The sequence below is a fragment of the Patella vulgata genome, chromosome 2, assembly GCF_932274485.2.
Source record: "Patella vulgata chromosome 2, xgPatVulg1.2, whole genome shotgun sequence".
NCBI lineage: Eukaryota > Metazoa > Mollusca > Gastropoda > Patellidae > Patella > Patella vulgata.
In genome coordinates, this window is record NC_065880.2 from 86,745,166 (window position 1) to 86,761,027 (window position 15,862).

A 15,862-nucleotide genomic window follows, 5' to 3' on the forward strand; every position below is an offset into this window, starting at 1 on the left:
TAAAGATATTATAAATGAGGATGCCTGAGCAGTGGATTCACATAAAAAAAGCTCTTTCTCCTTGTTTTTTTGATATTCACCAATATCGAAAAACGAAAAATGAAAATCGAGCTAACTTCACACTGCCCAAGAGAAAACGGAAATAATAATAAAAACTTATGGAGGCTCAGTTCATTATCAAACTTTATTATCAATCAATTAAGGGTAAGTCTGTCAGGAGATTACCTTTTCTCCGAGAATAAAGGAAATACGTATAAAAATTAATCAAATTGGTCAGGGGGGGGGGGGGAGGTCTCCCTGCATGGTAAGACTTTAATATCCATAAGTTAAAGATATATTATGGGATATCAGATAAAGAGCTGGCAGTTCTCACGATAATAGTTTAAAACTAGATAATGTAAAGGGAATTTACTAAAAAATTGATTCACTAAGAACCGAAATTTTAGCGATTGAATATTGGGGCTAACCTCGATCATCATTACTAAAATCGGTAGGATAAAAAACATAGTCTCGATTATCTATTTTTTTATTTAATTATGAATGGAAGTCGAACAGGAACCTAATCCAATAAACATCGCAGGGTAGCGATGCCATCGAGAGTTGATTATGGTCTGTCTAATTAATAATTTAGATAACATTTCAGACCTAAAGAAAGACCTGCAATAGGCAGATTTAGCTCTTGCATAATGTATGTTTAAGTACCGTACTTGTTTTTCTGTCGGCCAGTTGCTTTAAACTAAGTTATTTTGCTAACGTGTCGTTCGTTAACGGTCCGTTAAATTTCTGTTGCTGGAAGTGTTTTTTCATTGGCTGAATTTTAAATTTTTAAATTCAATCTATATGTACATTATAACAACTTAAGACAACTGTGCAGTCTGTTCTCAAAACCTGATTAAAAACAAAAACATAACTGTAGAATTTACTACAGAAAACAGTATAAAAACTATAGAATACTTTATTTTTTTCTTTTAGGCATTTTAGCAAAAAACGTACGATAAATTATAGGATTTGCACTACCGAAACTGTAAAATATTGGGGCCATTATTTCCTACAGGTCCCCAAAATTCTGTTGAATACTATAGAGAGAGAGAGAGAGAGAGAGAGAGAGAGAGAAATGGGGTTTAACGTCCACTCGACACAAACTAGGTCATTTCGGGACTAACATATGGTTTAATTTTATTTCAATAATTCGCTTGCGCGTAGGGGTCTTTAGCAGTGGGAGGAAACCGGAGGACCCGGAGAAAACCCACGAGGTTGGACAGGCGACCCTACTCCTTGTCACGTACAACCGGGGATTCGAAACCACGCCAGTCGACTCAATGACAGACTTTATGATACAGCGCGCGTACGCTAACCATTCAGCCATCCAACCCCCCTGAATACTATAGACTTTCATTTCTATTTGACAATTATAGATACATTATGGGAGATTAGATAAAGAACTGGCAGTTCTCACTTTAATAGTTAAAAACAAACTAGATAATGTAAAGTGAATTTGCTGAAAATTTCAGTCAAATTGACCCACTCTGAACAGAGATTTTAGTCATGATTGAATATTGTAGCTAACCTCGATCATCATTACTAAAGTCGGTAGGATAAAACAGATAGTCTCAATTATCCATTTATTTTTTTTAATTCAATTATGAATGGAAGTCGAACAGCAAATCGGAACCTAATCCAATAAAAATTGCAGGCTAGCGATGCCATCAAGGGTTGATTATGGTCTGGATAAGTTAATTAATGTCTAATTAATAATTTAGATAATAATAATTTGGAATAGGCGGATTTAGCTCTTACATATATATGTTTAAGGAAATGAAATGTTTTTAACGTCCCATTGTGTTGCTCCTACTGGGCTAATGAAGACGGACATACGTCAGACAGTGTTCTATGAGGGAAACTTTGCCCGGACAGCGGCACTAGGCCTACTCTTATATCGAATTCAAACTGCCAAGGGATCCTTTACGTGCACGCCAGTGTATACACGGGACCTCCGTTTTTCGTCCCACCCACAGCTGTCCTTGGCAGGACCTCCATCCTGCATGACTGACAAAGGTAAGCAAGTCGGAAAACACGATGAACTTTCTTGGCCAATGCAGGGATCGAACACAAGAACCTCAGACTAGCGAGCCAGCGTCTTACCCACTTAGACACCGTGGCTCCCAGGAAAATAAGGACAACTATTTTAGCTTTAGTAAACAAAGTCATTTAACGATATTAATGCCGCTTGCGGGGTACCGGGTCGGACTGACCACTTTTATAGGAAAACTCAAATACTATATAATATTAACTTTTGTATTAAGGGCAAAATAATCAAATCTCTGTTCAATCTACGATTTGTATTTATCAGCCATAAAGGCCTATTTACAAAAAAGGGCCACCCTCGTTGGCGAGCTCACCTGTCAGCAAATATGAATGTCCGATTAGAGGGGGAGAGATCGCAATTTATATATTTCATATAAAGAGAGAGGGAGAGAAATGGGGTTTAACGTCTACTCGACACAGTTTAGGTCATATAGTTTAATTTTATTTCTATAATTCGCTTGCGCGTAGCGGTCTTTAGCAGTGGGAGGAAACCGGATGACCCGGATAAAACCCACGATTTTGGACAGGCAACACTACTCCTTGTCACGTACTACCGGGGATTCGAAACCACGCCAGTTGACTTAATGACAATGCTTTTTTTTTTATTGTAGATATATTTATTCACACAATATACAAAATACATAATTATATTTTCATTCTATACGAATAATTTCACAGTATATTTACAGTGTAAAAGTTAAATATATAACTATACGCCCACCCACGCCCCTCCCCAACACACACACACACACACACACACACGACCACACACTCGTCTACATACATCTTAAATAAAAACATATTTTTCAGTTGATATATTAATGCATATATATCAATTTGTAGTTTCATTAAAAGTTACCTGTGATAAGTAATAGTATAGTTAATATATTTAAATCACTAGGTCTGTGTTGGAAATTGTATAATGGTTTCGCTCTAAACCCCAATCCAACCTCGTGGGTTTTCTCCGGGTCCTCCGGTTTCCTCCCACTGCTAAAGACCCCTACGCGCAAGCGAATTATTGAAATAAAATTAAACCATATGTTAGTCCCGAAATGACCTAGTTTGTGTCGAGTGGACGTTAAACCCATTTCTCTCTCTCTCTCTAAACCCCAAATAAGAAATCTATTTCAAATAACTTCGAACCACGTGGGCCTCAAGAGAGCGAAACGAAAATTCTCGAAGCAAGTTAGGGTGTCGAAGGAAATTATCTAGACATAGTTACTTAACTAAAATATATTTCATCATCACCGCGCACGTGCTAACAATTCGGCCATCCAATCCCCGTTATTTCATATAAACATAGTTCAAGAATTAAAAACGGGTCGACGCTGTAAGCTTATTTAACCTATGGCCCTGGGTCATATATAAGATGTTTTTCATATAAACAACAAGGTGGGTTGGATGACCGAATGGTTAGCATGTGCGAGTTGTAGCATAAATTCTGCCATTCAGTCAACTGGAGTGGGTTCGATTCAACGGTTGTACGTAACAAGGAGTTTTCTTCCGGTCCTCCGATTTCCTCCCATTGCTAAAGACCCCTAAAGATGGAAGCGAATTATTGAAATAAAATTCAACAATATGTTAGTACCGAAATTACCTAGTTTGTGTCGAGTGGATGTTAAACACCATCTCTCTCTCCCTCTCTCCTATCACGTCTTATCATATCTAGAGGTCACTCGTAGCAATCGTGGTAATCGTAGAGGCGAGGTAGAATGGTTTTGTGTTATGTAAGCAGTTAGCAGACTCGGGGCCTTCCGCATTTCAGAGCTATATAACAAGGCCCTAAATCACTAAGAATCTGTCTAATTTACATATAACTTCTTCAGACCTTGTACGTGCATTACCAATAATTTCTACACGGCACACCCGTGGTTTACCCTTACAGGGGAGTTACATTGCCTAACAAATGGAAATCGGGTTGGAAAGGAGCCACGTTGAGTAAGACGCCGGCACGCTAGTCTGGAGGGCCGGTTCCCGGTTCGATCCCGGTGTTAGCCGAGAACGATCATCGGGATTTTCCGGTTGGGGTTCTCCTTGTCAGTGGTGCAGGACGGAGGGTCTGAAAAGGACAGCTGTCTTCTCGTTCGGGTGGTACGAAAAACCAAGACCCCGTGTACACATTGGTTTGTACAGAAAAAGATCGCCTGGCTGTTGGAATTCGATATAAGAGTAGGCCGTAGCGCCGATGTTGGACAAAATTTTCCTCATAGTACACTGTATTGCGTATGCCTGTCTTCATTAGCCCAGTCTAGGCAGAACAGTAGGACGTTAAACCCCATTTCATTTCCCCGGTTGGAAATGGCGATATTCAGCGATGACTTATATCCATCCACACCTCTCACGTTTCAGTGACATTCATAGATTGCCGAGGGGTACATGAATTAAATTAATGTTAATACATTTTTATGATAAATCCTGGAAGGCAATCATGTCAAGCCACATTGATTGCTTTAGATACATCATCGTCACACCTTTAATAGTGCTTGCAGCAGGATAGCACCACACATAAACAATAATTACACAAACCCACGGACAGGACACAAAATACCCAGACATTTCAAACAATAAACGAAATGAAATGAAATCAAATGTGGTTTAACGTCCTACTGTTCTGCTCCGAAATGGGCTAATGAAGACGGTCATGCGCCATACAGTGTGCTATGCACTTAGTATAACAGATAATAAAAGATATGTGATGGACCATGGTGTTTCTTATTGTCAATAAGACTTGAAATTCGAAACCACACCAGTCGACTCAATGACAGACTTTATAATACAACGCGCGCACGTTAACCATTCAGCCATCCACCCCCCCCCCCCTGAAATGAAATGGGGTTTAACGTCCTACTATTCTGCATAAGGTCTGTCATTGAGTCAACTGACGTGGTTCTTACGTGACAAGGAGCAGGATCGCCTGTCCAACCTCGTGGGTTTTTCTCCGGGTACTCCGGTTTCCTCCCACTGCTAAAGACCCCTACGCGCAAGCGAATTTGTGAAATCAAAAATTAAAGAAAACATATGTTAGTCCTGAAATGTACTAGTTTGTGTCGTGTGGACGGTAAACCCTATATATCTCTCTCTCTCTCTCTCCCTCTCCCCCCCTCTCTCTCTCTCGCACGTATGCGATCAATGTCCATCTCATAAACGTAAACCTATCAATCGAGGTCCATTGATACGTACATACATTTAATGATAGGCATTTGAAAGCAGTTGTTAATGTTTATCCTGTGTGTGGGGGGGGAAGGGGGGGGAAATGGTTAGCACGTGCGCGCTGTATCATAAGGTCTGGCATTGCGTCAACTGACGTGGTTTCGATTCTCCGGCTGTACCTGACAAGGAGCAGGATCACCTGTCCAACCAAGTGGATTATTGAAATAAAATTCAACCATGTGTAGTCCCGAAATGACCTAGTTTATGTCGAGTGGACGTTAAACCGCCATCTCTTCTCTCTCTCTCTCTCTCTCTCTCTCTCTCTCTCTCATTAACCCAGCCGTGACGGAACAGTAGGACTTTAAGCCCTATTTCATTTCGTAGGCCGTAGTGCCGCTGTCCGGGCAAAATTTCCCTCATAGCACACTGTATGGCGTATGCCCGTCTTCATTAGCCCAGTTCGGAGCAAAACAGTAGGACGTTAAACCCCATTTCATTTCATTTCATTTCATTTCATTTTATTTTATTAGTCTTTTCATTTCTCTCTCTCTCTCTCTCTCTCATTCTCTCTCTCTCTCTTTCTCTCGTGTTTATTGTATTTCGTATTACCAGCTATTTATTACATTTAATTTTTTCTTTGTCCATCACTGGTTGAGGTAAATCTCCATTAATGTGTCCAAACAATATCATTAGATGTATGTTTGAATCTCTGATTCATTGGTTCATGCTTATCAGGTCATACACACTAAAAGAGCGCTGACCATAAAAGTAGTTTATCTTATGTACGTAATGTTCGGTCAGGTGTAACGGAAGCTAAATTGTTTAAACATTTAAAAGTAAGTAATAAAATCTTAAAATCAATTCGATATTTAACAGGTAACCAGTGTAAATTATATAAAACAGGAGTTATGTGGACACATTATATATAAGCTTTAAATGTAAACCAAATTAAAGTGAATTAAAGTGGTCACATTCACATTATATATAATCTTTAAATGTAAACCAAATTAAAGTGAATTAAAGTTATCTAATCGAGAAGTGACCAGAGAATTAAAAAGTGACTTAGTGGCCTCTACAGTTAAAATTAAAGGAATTTTACTAATATTTCTGATATTAAAATAGCACAATTTACAAATATGATTTACTTGAGCTCCTATAAGCATTCGGGCTGAATAAGATGAAAATATATCACAGTTACCAATTAAAACAAGGGGGTTATCACGTACGAATTTACTTAATTGATGCCTTGAGCCTATTAACAAATATTTGGTTTTATCATCATTCAATTTAAGGAAGGTCAGTTTTTTTAATTTCCCAAATTGCGATTTTGATAAATTGAACGAAGATGGACAATTAGGTGTAAAAGAAATATATCATTGAGTATCATCGGCATACAAATGAAAAGCGGAGACCATGTTTTCTGACAATATCACCTAATGGTGATGTATAAAGTGTAAAAGTAAAATCTGAGGAAGCCCAGATGATAAAATAGATTCAGACGACGATTTACAATTAACTAACAGCATGACCCCGTGAAAGTTTAAAGCCATCGAATTTGGGTCGCCATCGAATTTGAATCCCGGTGGAATTGGCCTCGTGCCGAATTTGGGTGTCTTTCGAATTTGGCCCCGTGCGAATTTGGGTCCCGGTATACTTATTGTTATTGATCAAGAATGTTCATCGGGATTTTGCGGCGTGGTTTACATTTGTCAGTGGTGCGGAATGGAGCGCCTGACACGGACAGCTGTCTAGTCGTTCGGATGTTTGGGTTATTACAGTTGCATGGGCGAAGGGGTTGGGTGGCCGAATGGTTAGCACGTGCGCGCTGTATCATAAGGTCTGTCACTGAGTCAGCTGGCGGGGGTTTCGATTCCCCGGTTGTAAGTAACAAGGAGTAGGGTCGCTTGTCCAACATCGTGGGTTTTCTCCGGGTCCTCCGGTTTTCTCCCACTGCTAAAATCCCCTACGTGCAAGCGAATTATTGAATTAAAATTGAACCATGTGTTAGTCCCGAAATGGCCTAAGTGTGTCGAGTGGAAATTAAACCCCATTTCTCTCTCTGTCTATTTCTGTTACAGACATACAGAAGAATATTGTCTGTAAGTGCTCTTTTGCCTGCATCTAAGGTTTTTGTCCAATCTGAACTACTGGCCGCCAATACCTTGTCAAACCTTGCTTATAGCAACAATGATCAGGGAAAACCAAAATTTTCTCGGCCACAACTCGACTTTAAAATCGACGTCTGAACTATTTAGCGCCACCCAACATGATGAGCCGTCACGTGTATATAAATTTGACATTAAATGGAGGTTATTTAAACTGTGTATTTTAATAAATTAAATAACTCGACATTTTATTATTTTTTAATGACATCTGTAAAACTGTAGATAAAATAGATTTTAACTGTCTATAAATATTTAAAATAAAAGTGGCGTTAATTTGTAGAAGACGAGATAAGACTATGTAATACGGCCTACTCTTATATCGAATTCCGACTGTCAAGTGTTCTTTGCGTGCACGCCAAGGTGTAGATGGGATTTCCATTTTTCGTCATATCCGAATAACAAAACGCCTCCCCTGACAGACCTCCGAAGTAAGGCGAAGCCACACCGGCAAATCCCAAGGATTTAGCGAATCAGCGAATGTTAAACGGTAACAAAGGAAATGAAATGAATTGAATTGAAATACTGTTCTGCTCCGACTGGGCTAATGAAGATAGGCATTCGCCATACAGTGTGCTATGCGGGAATTTTTCCTCCGACAGCGGCGTTACGACCTACTCATATATCGAATTCCAACTGCCAACGGATCTTTTACGTGGACGCCAATTATACACGGGTCATCGGTTTTTCGTCCCATCCGAACGACTAGACAGCTGTCCTTGTCAGGCTCTCCGTTCTGCACCACTGGCAAGGGGAAACCACGCCGCAAAATCCCGATGAACAGTCTCGGCCTATGCAGGGATCGAACAAGCGACCTCCAGACTAGCCAGCGTCTTACCGACTTAGCCACCATGGTTCCCCGGTGACAAACGAAGACAGGTCAACCCAGTGAACTAATTTTATTGTGTCCCAATCGTTCATGCCATGAAAATGAAATCGAATGAAATAGGATTCAACGTCCCCCTGTTCTGTTTCGACTGGGCAAATGAAGACGGGGATATGCCATACAATGTGCTATTAGGGTAATTTTGGACGGACAGCGGTGCTACGGCCTACTCCTAAATCGAATTCCAACTGCCAAGCGATCTTTTACGTGCTCACCAATTTGTAAACATGACCTCGGTATTTCGTCCCATACTAACGACTATACGCAGTCCCTTGCCAGACTCGAGGTCCTGTACCACTGACAAGGAGCGGCTTTCTCGGCAGGGATCGAACACGAAACCTCCAAGTTAGCGAGCCAACGTCTTACTCACTGAGCCATCATGGCTCCCGTTCATGCCTTGAAAATACTATGACGAAAATGAACGAAAGCTCTATACCTATGGTCTGTCAAATTTTGACAATAGATGGAGCCGCTTATTTTCTGCGATATCACCCTATCTGGAAGCGGACTATAAGACTGGCAACAACACCTAGAAGAGAGAGAGAGAGAGAGAGAGAGAGAGAGGCCAGTTTTATTTCATTAATTCGTCTGCGCGTAGTGGCTTTTACGGTGGAAGCAAACCGGAGAAACCACACGAAGATGGAAACGTGATCTTACTCTTTTTCACGTACAAGCAGGGAATCTAAACCACTTAACTCAATGACAGTCCCCGTCCCCCTCTAAGAAAAGAGAGAGAGAGAGAGAGAGAGAGAGAGAGCGAGAGAGGGGGAAAGACGTTAAACTCCCATCTCTCTCTCTATCTCTCTCTCTCTCTCTCTCTCGCTAGCCATTCGGCCATCCAACCCCCACCAGTTAGACGAACAATATGTGGATACTATACTTGCAATCTGTTAGATATACTCTGTCTTAATTTCAAATATTGATGAAAACTTGAAATTGAAAGTAAACAGCCCACAGATCTGTGCAAGACAATTTTAAAATAACGTAATTAAGTCGCTTTGATGTTTCCATTATTTCAACACCTTTAAATTTACGACTAAAAATATTAAAACCTTACCCATTGAAAGATTACGTTAAATAAAAATCAACAGCCGCCATTTTTCAACGCCTAATTTTGTTGCCTGACAACCAGTGTGTAAGGGTTACCTGTGTTTATTGATACTGGTGTAACCAGTAGCAACAGACGTGACTTTGTTCACATATTTTTTTTTATTTTTACACCTTTATTTCACACATCAAACTCCTCTCCTGATCAGAAAAACAAGATAACTTATTATTTGTTAACAGTTTCTGAAAGTAATCGCCCTTTTCAATCAACGCTTCTTCTCTAAACATCACGAACAGTCATTATAAGTTAACAGGTCATGAGAGTTATCCCCCTTTTTGATCAAATAATTAGCTAACCATATGGCCAGTATATTACGTTATTTTTCAAGCAAAGAGACGATTGTTTAAATGTATGGTATTAACATCAGATAATTATCAAATATATGTTTACATTTTTACACTTCATTTTTTTATAACAAATTTTATATTTCCTCAAGGCCGAATTCTACCCAAATTCGTTTCATTTTATTTTTGAACTGAAATGGGGTTTAACGTCCTACCCTGCTACACAAACTTTGTAATGCATGATCCTTTTATTACAATACTTGGATCCTGTAATACATGGACCCTATAATACATTTTATTTTTGAACTGAAATGGGGTTTAACGTCCTGCTCTGGAGTAATTAAGACGGGCATACGCCACTCGGCAAACCTCAGCAGATTCCAGTACCCTACATCTAGCCTCGGCTGTATGAAGAAGTCCTCCATTGGAACTACTTTCAAGTTCCCGGATTACCAACGACGTTGCCCATGACGACGCCTTTGAAGAATGTTTTATCATACAAATGTTTCAAAGTCTGAAGCTGATTTTCTTTCTTTCAAGTTTATCCGATTTTCTTCAAACAAGGACAACTTTGCACTGAAAATTCTACACAAGCTTCGAATGATGCAATTTTGATAGCCAACAACCACGTGCCTAACCTTATTTACATCTCAGCGACCTTGACGAAAATTGAGCTGGCCTTAACAAATAGTTCTAGCCATTATATAAAGGGTATTATTTTCGTCTGTAACTTTCTACGATGTTTGACTCGTTGGTTTTCAGACAAACTCTACAATCCCAGCTTGAGGAAGACATCTTTGATATCCATTGAAGATGTTCTGGCATGCAGAAGACATTCTCCAGGCCTGCGTACAGCACGGATTATTTGTTGTGGTTTCTTCACTATCAGGGGTATTGAAGTTATCAGTTTAAATAAATGCCTGGTTAGTGCTAAATAATAAGGTCAGCTCAATTTTCATCATGGGTCACGAGATGTAAACAGGGGTAGCACTAATCCCAAACCCAATCTCAACCCCAACCCTGGGCCTAGCCCCAATGTTTACCCTAATTCTAACCTACGCCAACAATCACGGGCCCTATAACCTTATTTACATCCCACCGACCATGACAAAATTGAGCAGACCTTAACAAATAGATTTAGCCATCAATGCCTGCCGATTAACGCCGGTAACGAAATATCAACGTGGTATACATAACAGATTGTCAACGACGATAATACGGGTCACCTGTACGCGCAAGTAGGATCGGTGACTTAATTATCATTTAAATGTAATGAAATGAGGGTTAACGTCCTACTTTTCTACCCCAACTGTTCTAATGAAGACGATCATGCGCCATACAGTGTGCTATTACGGAATTTTTGTCCGGGCAGCGGCACTATGGCCTACTCTTATATCGAATTCCAACTGCCAAGGGATATTTTACGTGCACGCCAATGTATACACGGGACCTCGGTTCTTTGTCCTATTCGAACGACTAGACTGCTGTCCTACACCACTGACAAGGGGATGAACTTTCTCGGCCAATGCAGCAGGAATCGAACACGCGACCTCCAGACTAGCGAGCCAGCCTCTTACGCACTTAGCCACCGTGGCACTCTTATTATAATTTAAGGGTATCCAGGGTTTAACTAATGCTATTTAAAGGGACAATAACACTCTTGCTGGCTTGACAGCTCCAGAAAATAAAAAATAGCCTTGTTCTAAGGACTAGATGTGTTAGTGTCCTACCTGTTGTGTAAATTATCCATCAAATCCAATTTTACTTGTCCCGAGGGTTCAAAAATATTTTTAAATCCAAGTCACATTTGAAAAGTTTTACGTCAGGCTTTTCAAATCATTTAGTTGAATTTATACAATTTTTTAAATTAGGTGTGTTAAGATGAAATTTGTATCATCAATTAATTGGAATATTGTAAAATAGTACAATTTGTTGACCAGAATAAAGATTCGGTCATATTATTCAGTTACAACAAGAGTGGTATTGAACCTTTAACGGAAGGTTTTTTCCTAGCCACCACTGACAGTGTGTGTGTGCCTTAAGGTTAAGATGCGATGGGAAACCGAAACACAATCGTGCACCCTTATTATTGTATTTCGATGAAGATTCGCCGGAAACGCCGCTATTCTAGCAGCCACCCTCTCTCCCTAGCATTGTTACCTAGACTATGTAAGTCTCAAAATGACCCACTTTTACGTTAACGAGACGTTAAACTACATTCAAATTCTTTGACGTTTTTGTTGCACAGAGTGCTGGTGAAATAACACCATATGAAAGAGGGAGAGAGGGATGGGGTTTGACGTCTACCCGACACAAACTAGATCTTATTGGGACTAACATGTGGCGCAAGATTCTTTCAATAATCCGCTTGCGCCTAGCAGTATAGGGGGAAATCTGGAACCTGTAGAAAACCCACGAGGGGTTAGACAGTTAGACAGGCTACCTAACAACCATAGGGGATCGAAATCACGCCGACCCAATAAAAGACCTTATGATCTAAAGCCCAGGCATTAAATCATTCGACCCCCCCCCCTCCCGCTCATGTGGACCACATGTATTATTTTACTTTTTTCCTGCGTATTGTGAAATCTTTCAAAATTGCGCAATGTCAATATATACAGCAAGTTGGCGCTCGTGAACGATGTCTAAATCAGGTGCATAATTTGGTCGGGAATGTGTTTCTGGCTAAAAGCTCACATATCGTCTCAAAGGTAAATGAAACCTGTTTTATTAATGGAACCATTGATGTTTAGTAAGAATTTGGCAAGGTTGAAAACATGGAATGGGTGTACTTATACAAGGAATATAAAATGTCTGACATGTAATGTACGTGCACTTCAGCACGTGTTTCCCTGCCAAACATTTTATTGTAAATTACTGGATTTATATATAACATGCTGGCTTCCAATAAAACAGGTTGCTAAGCATACATTTATCGTCAATGAAAGTATTAAAGGGTGTATGACTCTGATCTTTGGAATCTTAAACGAGAGTGAGAGAGGGGGTGGGTAACGTCCACCCAACAAAAACTGGGTCATTTCAGGACTACATTATCGTACTACTTTACTTCAATAAGGATCTGTAGCAGCTGGGGAGAGAGAGAGAGAGAGAGAGATAGAGAGAGAGAGATGGGGTTTAACGACAACTCGACACAAACTAGGTCATTTCGGGACTAACTTACGGTTTAATTTTATTTCAATAATTCGCTTGCGCGTAGGGGTGTTTTGCAGTGGGAAGAAACCGGAGGACCTGGAGAAAACCCACGAGGTTGGACAAGTTTTAAGTGAACCGGGGCGGTCTGATGGTTCTGAAAACAAATTTACAAAATTAGAAATTATTTTACAAAATTAGAAATTATTTTACAAAATTAGAAATTATTTTACAAAATTAGAAATTATTTTACAAAATTAGAAATTATTTTACAAAATTAGAAATTATTTTACAAAATTAGAAATTATTTTACAAAATTAGAAATTATTTTACAAAATTAGAAATTATTTTACAAAATTAGAAATTATTTTACAAAATTAGAAATTATTTTACAAAATTAGAAATTATTTTACAAAATTAGAAATTATTTTATTAGAGAGATGGGGTTTAACGTCCACTCGAAACAAACTATTTCATTTCGAGTCTAACACATGGTTCAATTTTAATTCAAAACCGTGGGAGGTAACTGAAGGACCCGGAGAAAACCCACGAGGTTGGGCAGGCGACAAGCCTTACGATACAACGCGCACGCGCTAACCATTTCGCCAACCAAACCCCGATAAAATAAACGACAACGGGTCAAGAAGCACGCATCTATGTAATGTGAGTGTATTTAAAATGATTTACATTTAATTTCTTTTTAAAAATTTATAATTGCTTATCAATTATGTTCGTGGAAATTAGTTTGCGGTTGCGGAGTCCATTATACGGGTGTGTTCTTTTAAATTATTGTGAATCAATCACTTTTAATTAGTTCCGCATTATCTTGATGGATATGGTTTTTTTATTTGTAAATTACAAATGGCGCTCAAAACCAGAGAGTATACTGATTGTTAAATGTTCATTGTTCATTATGGCTTAGATGTTAGATAACAACATCAATATTTATTGAAATGGACCAACGTTGAATATTTTAATTTTGAATATTGTGGATGATATTGAGTTAAAGGTATAGTCCTTTTCATGTTGATTTATTACATTTTAATGACATTATTACAGTTAATAACATTAAGCGTTTCCCAAGTACTTGAGCCGCGGTGTCTCATTTTAAATAGTGGACCGAGGTCTCGCGTACACATTGGCGTGCAGATCCCTTGGCAGCTGGAATTCGCTATAGCACACTGTACGGAATATGTCCGTCTTTTTTAGCCCTGTCGGAGCAGAACAGTAGGACGTTAAACCCCATTTTCATATCATTTTCATTTTCATTTACATTTCATTTTCATTTCACAAATTACGAAGGCTCAGTAAGAATACAGGTCATGAACCATAATCTATGTATTTGTATTTAAGAATGCCAATTTGTTACATTTATGGAGGATTAACTACTTTTATTCTGGAACTTTTCGTTAATATTACATGATAATTATTTAATATATTCCACATGTGTGAACAATGTAAACACCTTAGTGTACTCTCATATTACAAATCCTATTATATTTATTTACATAAAGAAATGCGATATGTGAAATACGATATGTGATATACATCTTGACAACATATAGATCTGCATTTAGATACAATCGTTACACGAATAAATTATTATCTTGAATAATTTAAAGGCCCACTATACTGGTATTAATACCTTTACTCATTTAAAGGTCCAACATACAAACACAAACCTTAGGTCATTTAAAGGCCCAATAACTATTATTTTATAATAAAAATGAACACGGTCGAATATTTATTCGCGTGAAAATACCGCGGAGAGTGCCTACAGGGGTAATTTGTGGGAACAGTTCGCGCGAATGATTTTGATTAGCCAATCAGAGTGCGTGGTCAAAAGGTATATACGGTCAAACGGTCAAATCGTCAATGTGCCAGTTTCATCTACGAATGTCCGCCCGCATCGTTGTATATGAACGTTGTTTCACGCGGATAGTCGCAGTGTTCAGTGGTGGCGTTTGGATCCCGGACGCGTTTGGATTCCGAATAATGGTCCTTGAAGAACGTTGTTGTTTTACCCCGTGGTATTCGCAGCATTATGTGGTCTATTCTGGGAGATGAAATGAAATGGGGTTTAACGTCCTACTGTTCTACTTGGACAGAGCTAATGAAGACGGGCATACGCTAATGTACAATGAGGGAAATTTGGCCCGGGAAGCGGCACAATGTCCTGCTCCACTGACAAGGGAAAACCACGTTGGAAAATCCCGATAAACTTTCTCCGCCAACTGAGTGATCAGAGACGCGACCCCCAGACTAGCAAGCCAGCGTCTTACGCACTTAGCCACCGTGGCTCTCCTATTCTAGAAGATACTTCGATCGATTGTGACCGGCATAAGTCGTTCATGACTACAACTTGACGAACCACGATGATTGTTTTACACAGAATAAAGCTTGTTTAATATCCCAACCTCGTGGGTTTCCTCCCACTGCTAAAGACCCCTATGCGCAAGCGAATTATGGAAATAAAGTTGGACCATATGTTAGTCCCGAAATGACCTAGTTTGTGTCGAGTGGACGTTAAACCCCATCTCTCTCTCTCTCTCTCTCTCTCTCTCTCTCGTTTAATATCAACTAGGAAAATGATTAATGGCCTTCCATTAAACACTAATGAGCAAATAAATCGTAAATTGACCAATTAGAGAGGGATTGAGAGTCCCGAACAAAACCATTTATAATTCCGCATTTTTAAAATAGACGTAGATTGGCAAATATGAGAGGAATGGGGAGTCCAGACATAACATTAATTCCGCATTCTTAAAATCAACAAATGCCAGTCAACTATTTCTGTATTGAAGTGTCCACGGAGAAGAGAATAATATATGCCTGGGGCCTGTTTCACGAAATTTTAACTAAGATAAAATCCAAATTTTAATAATTTGATTGGATAATATTAGATTAATTTTAGTGCTCAGCCATTCAAAATTGAAGTATCTGCTAAAATTTAGATTTTATCGTTAGTTAAGATTTCTTGAAACAGGGCAATGGACAACGAACGTCCAACTGTCGGAATCTTTGCGGATACTCCAGA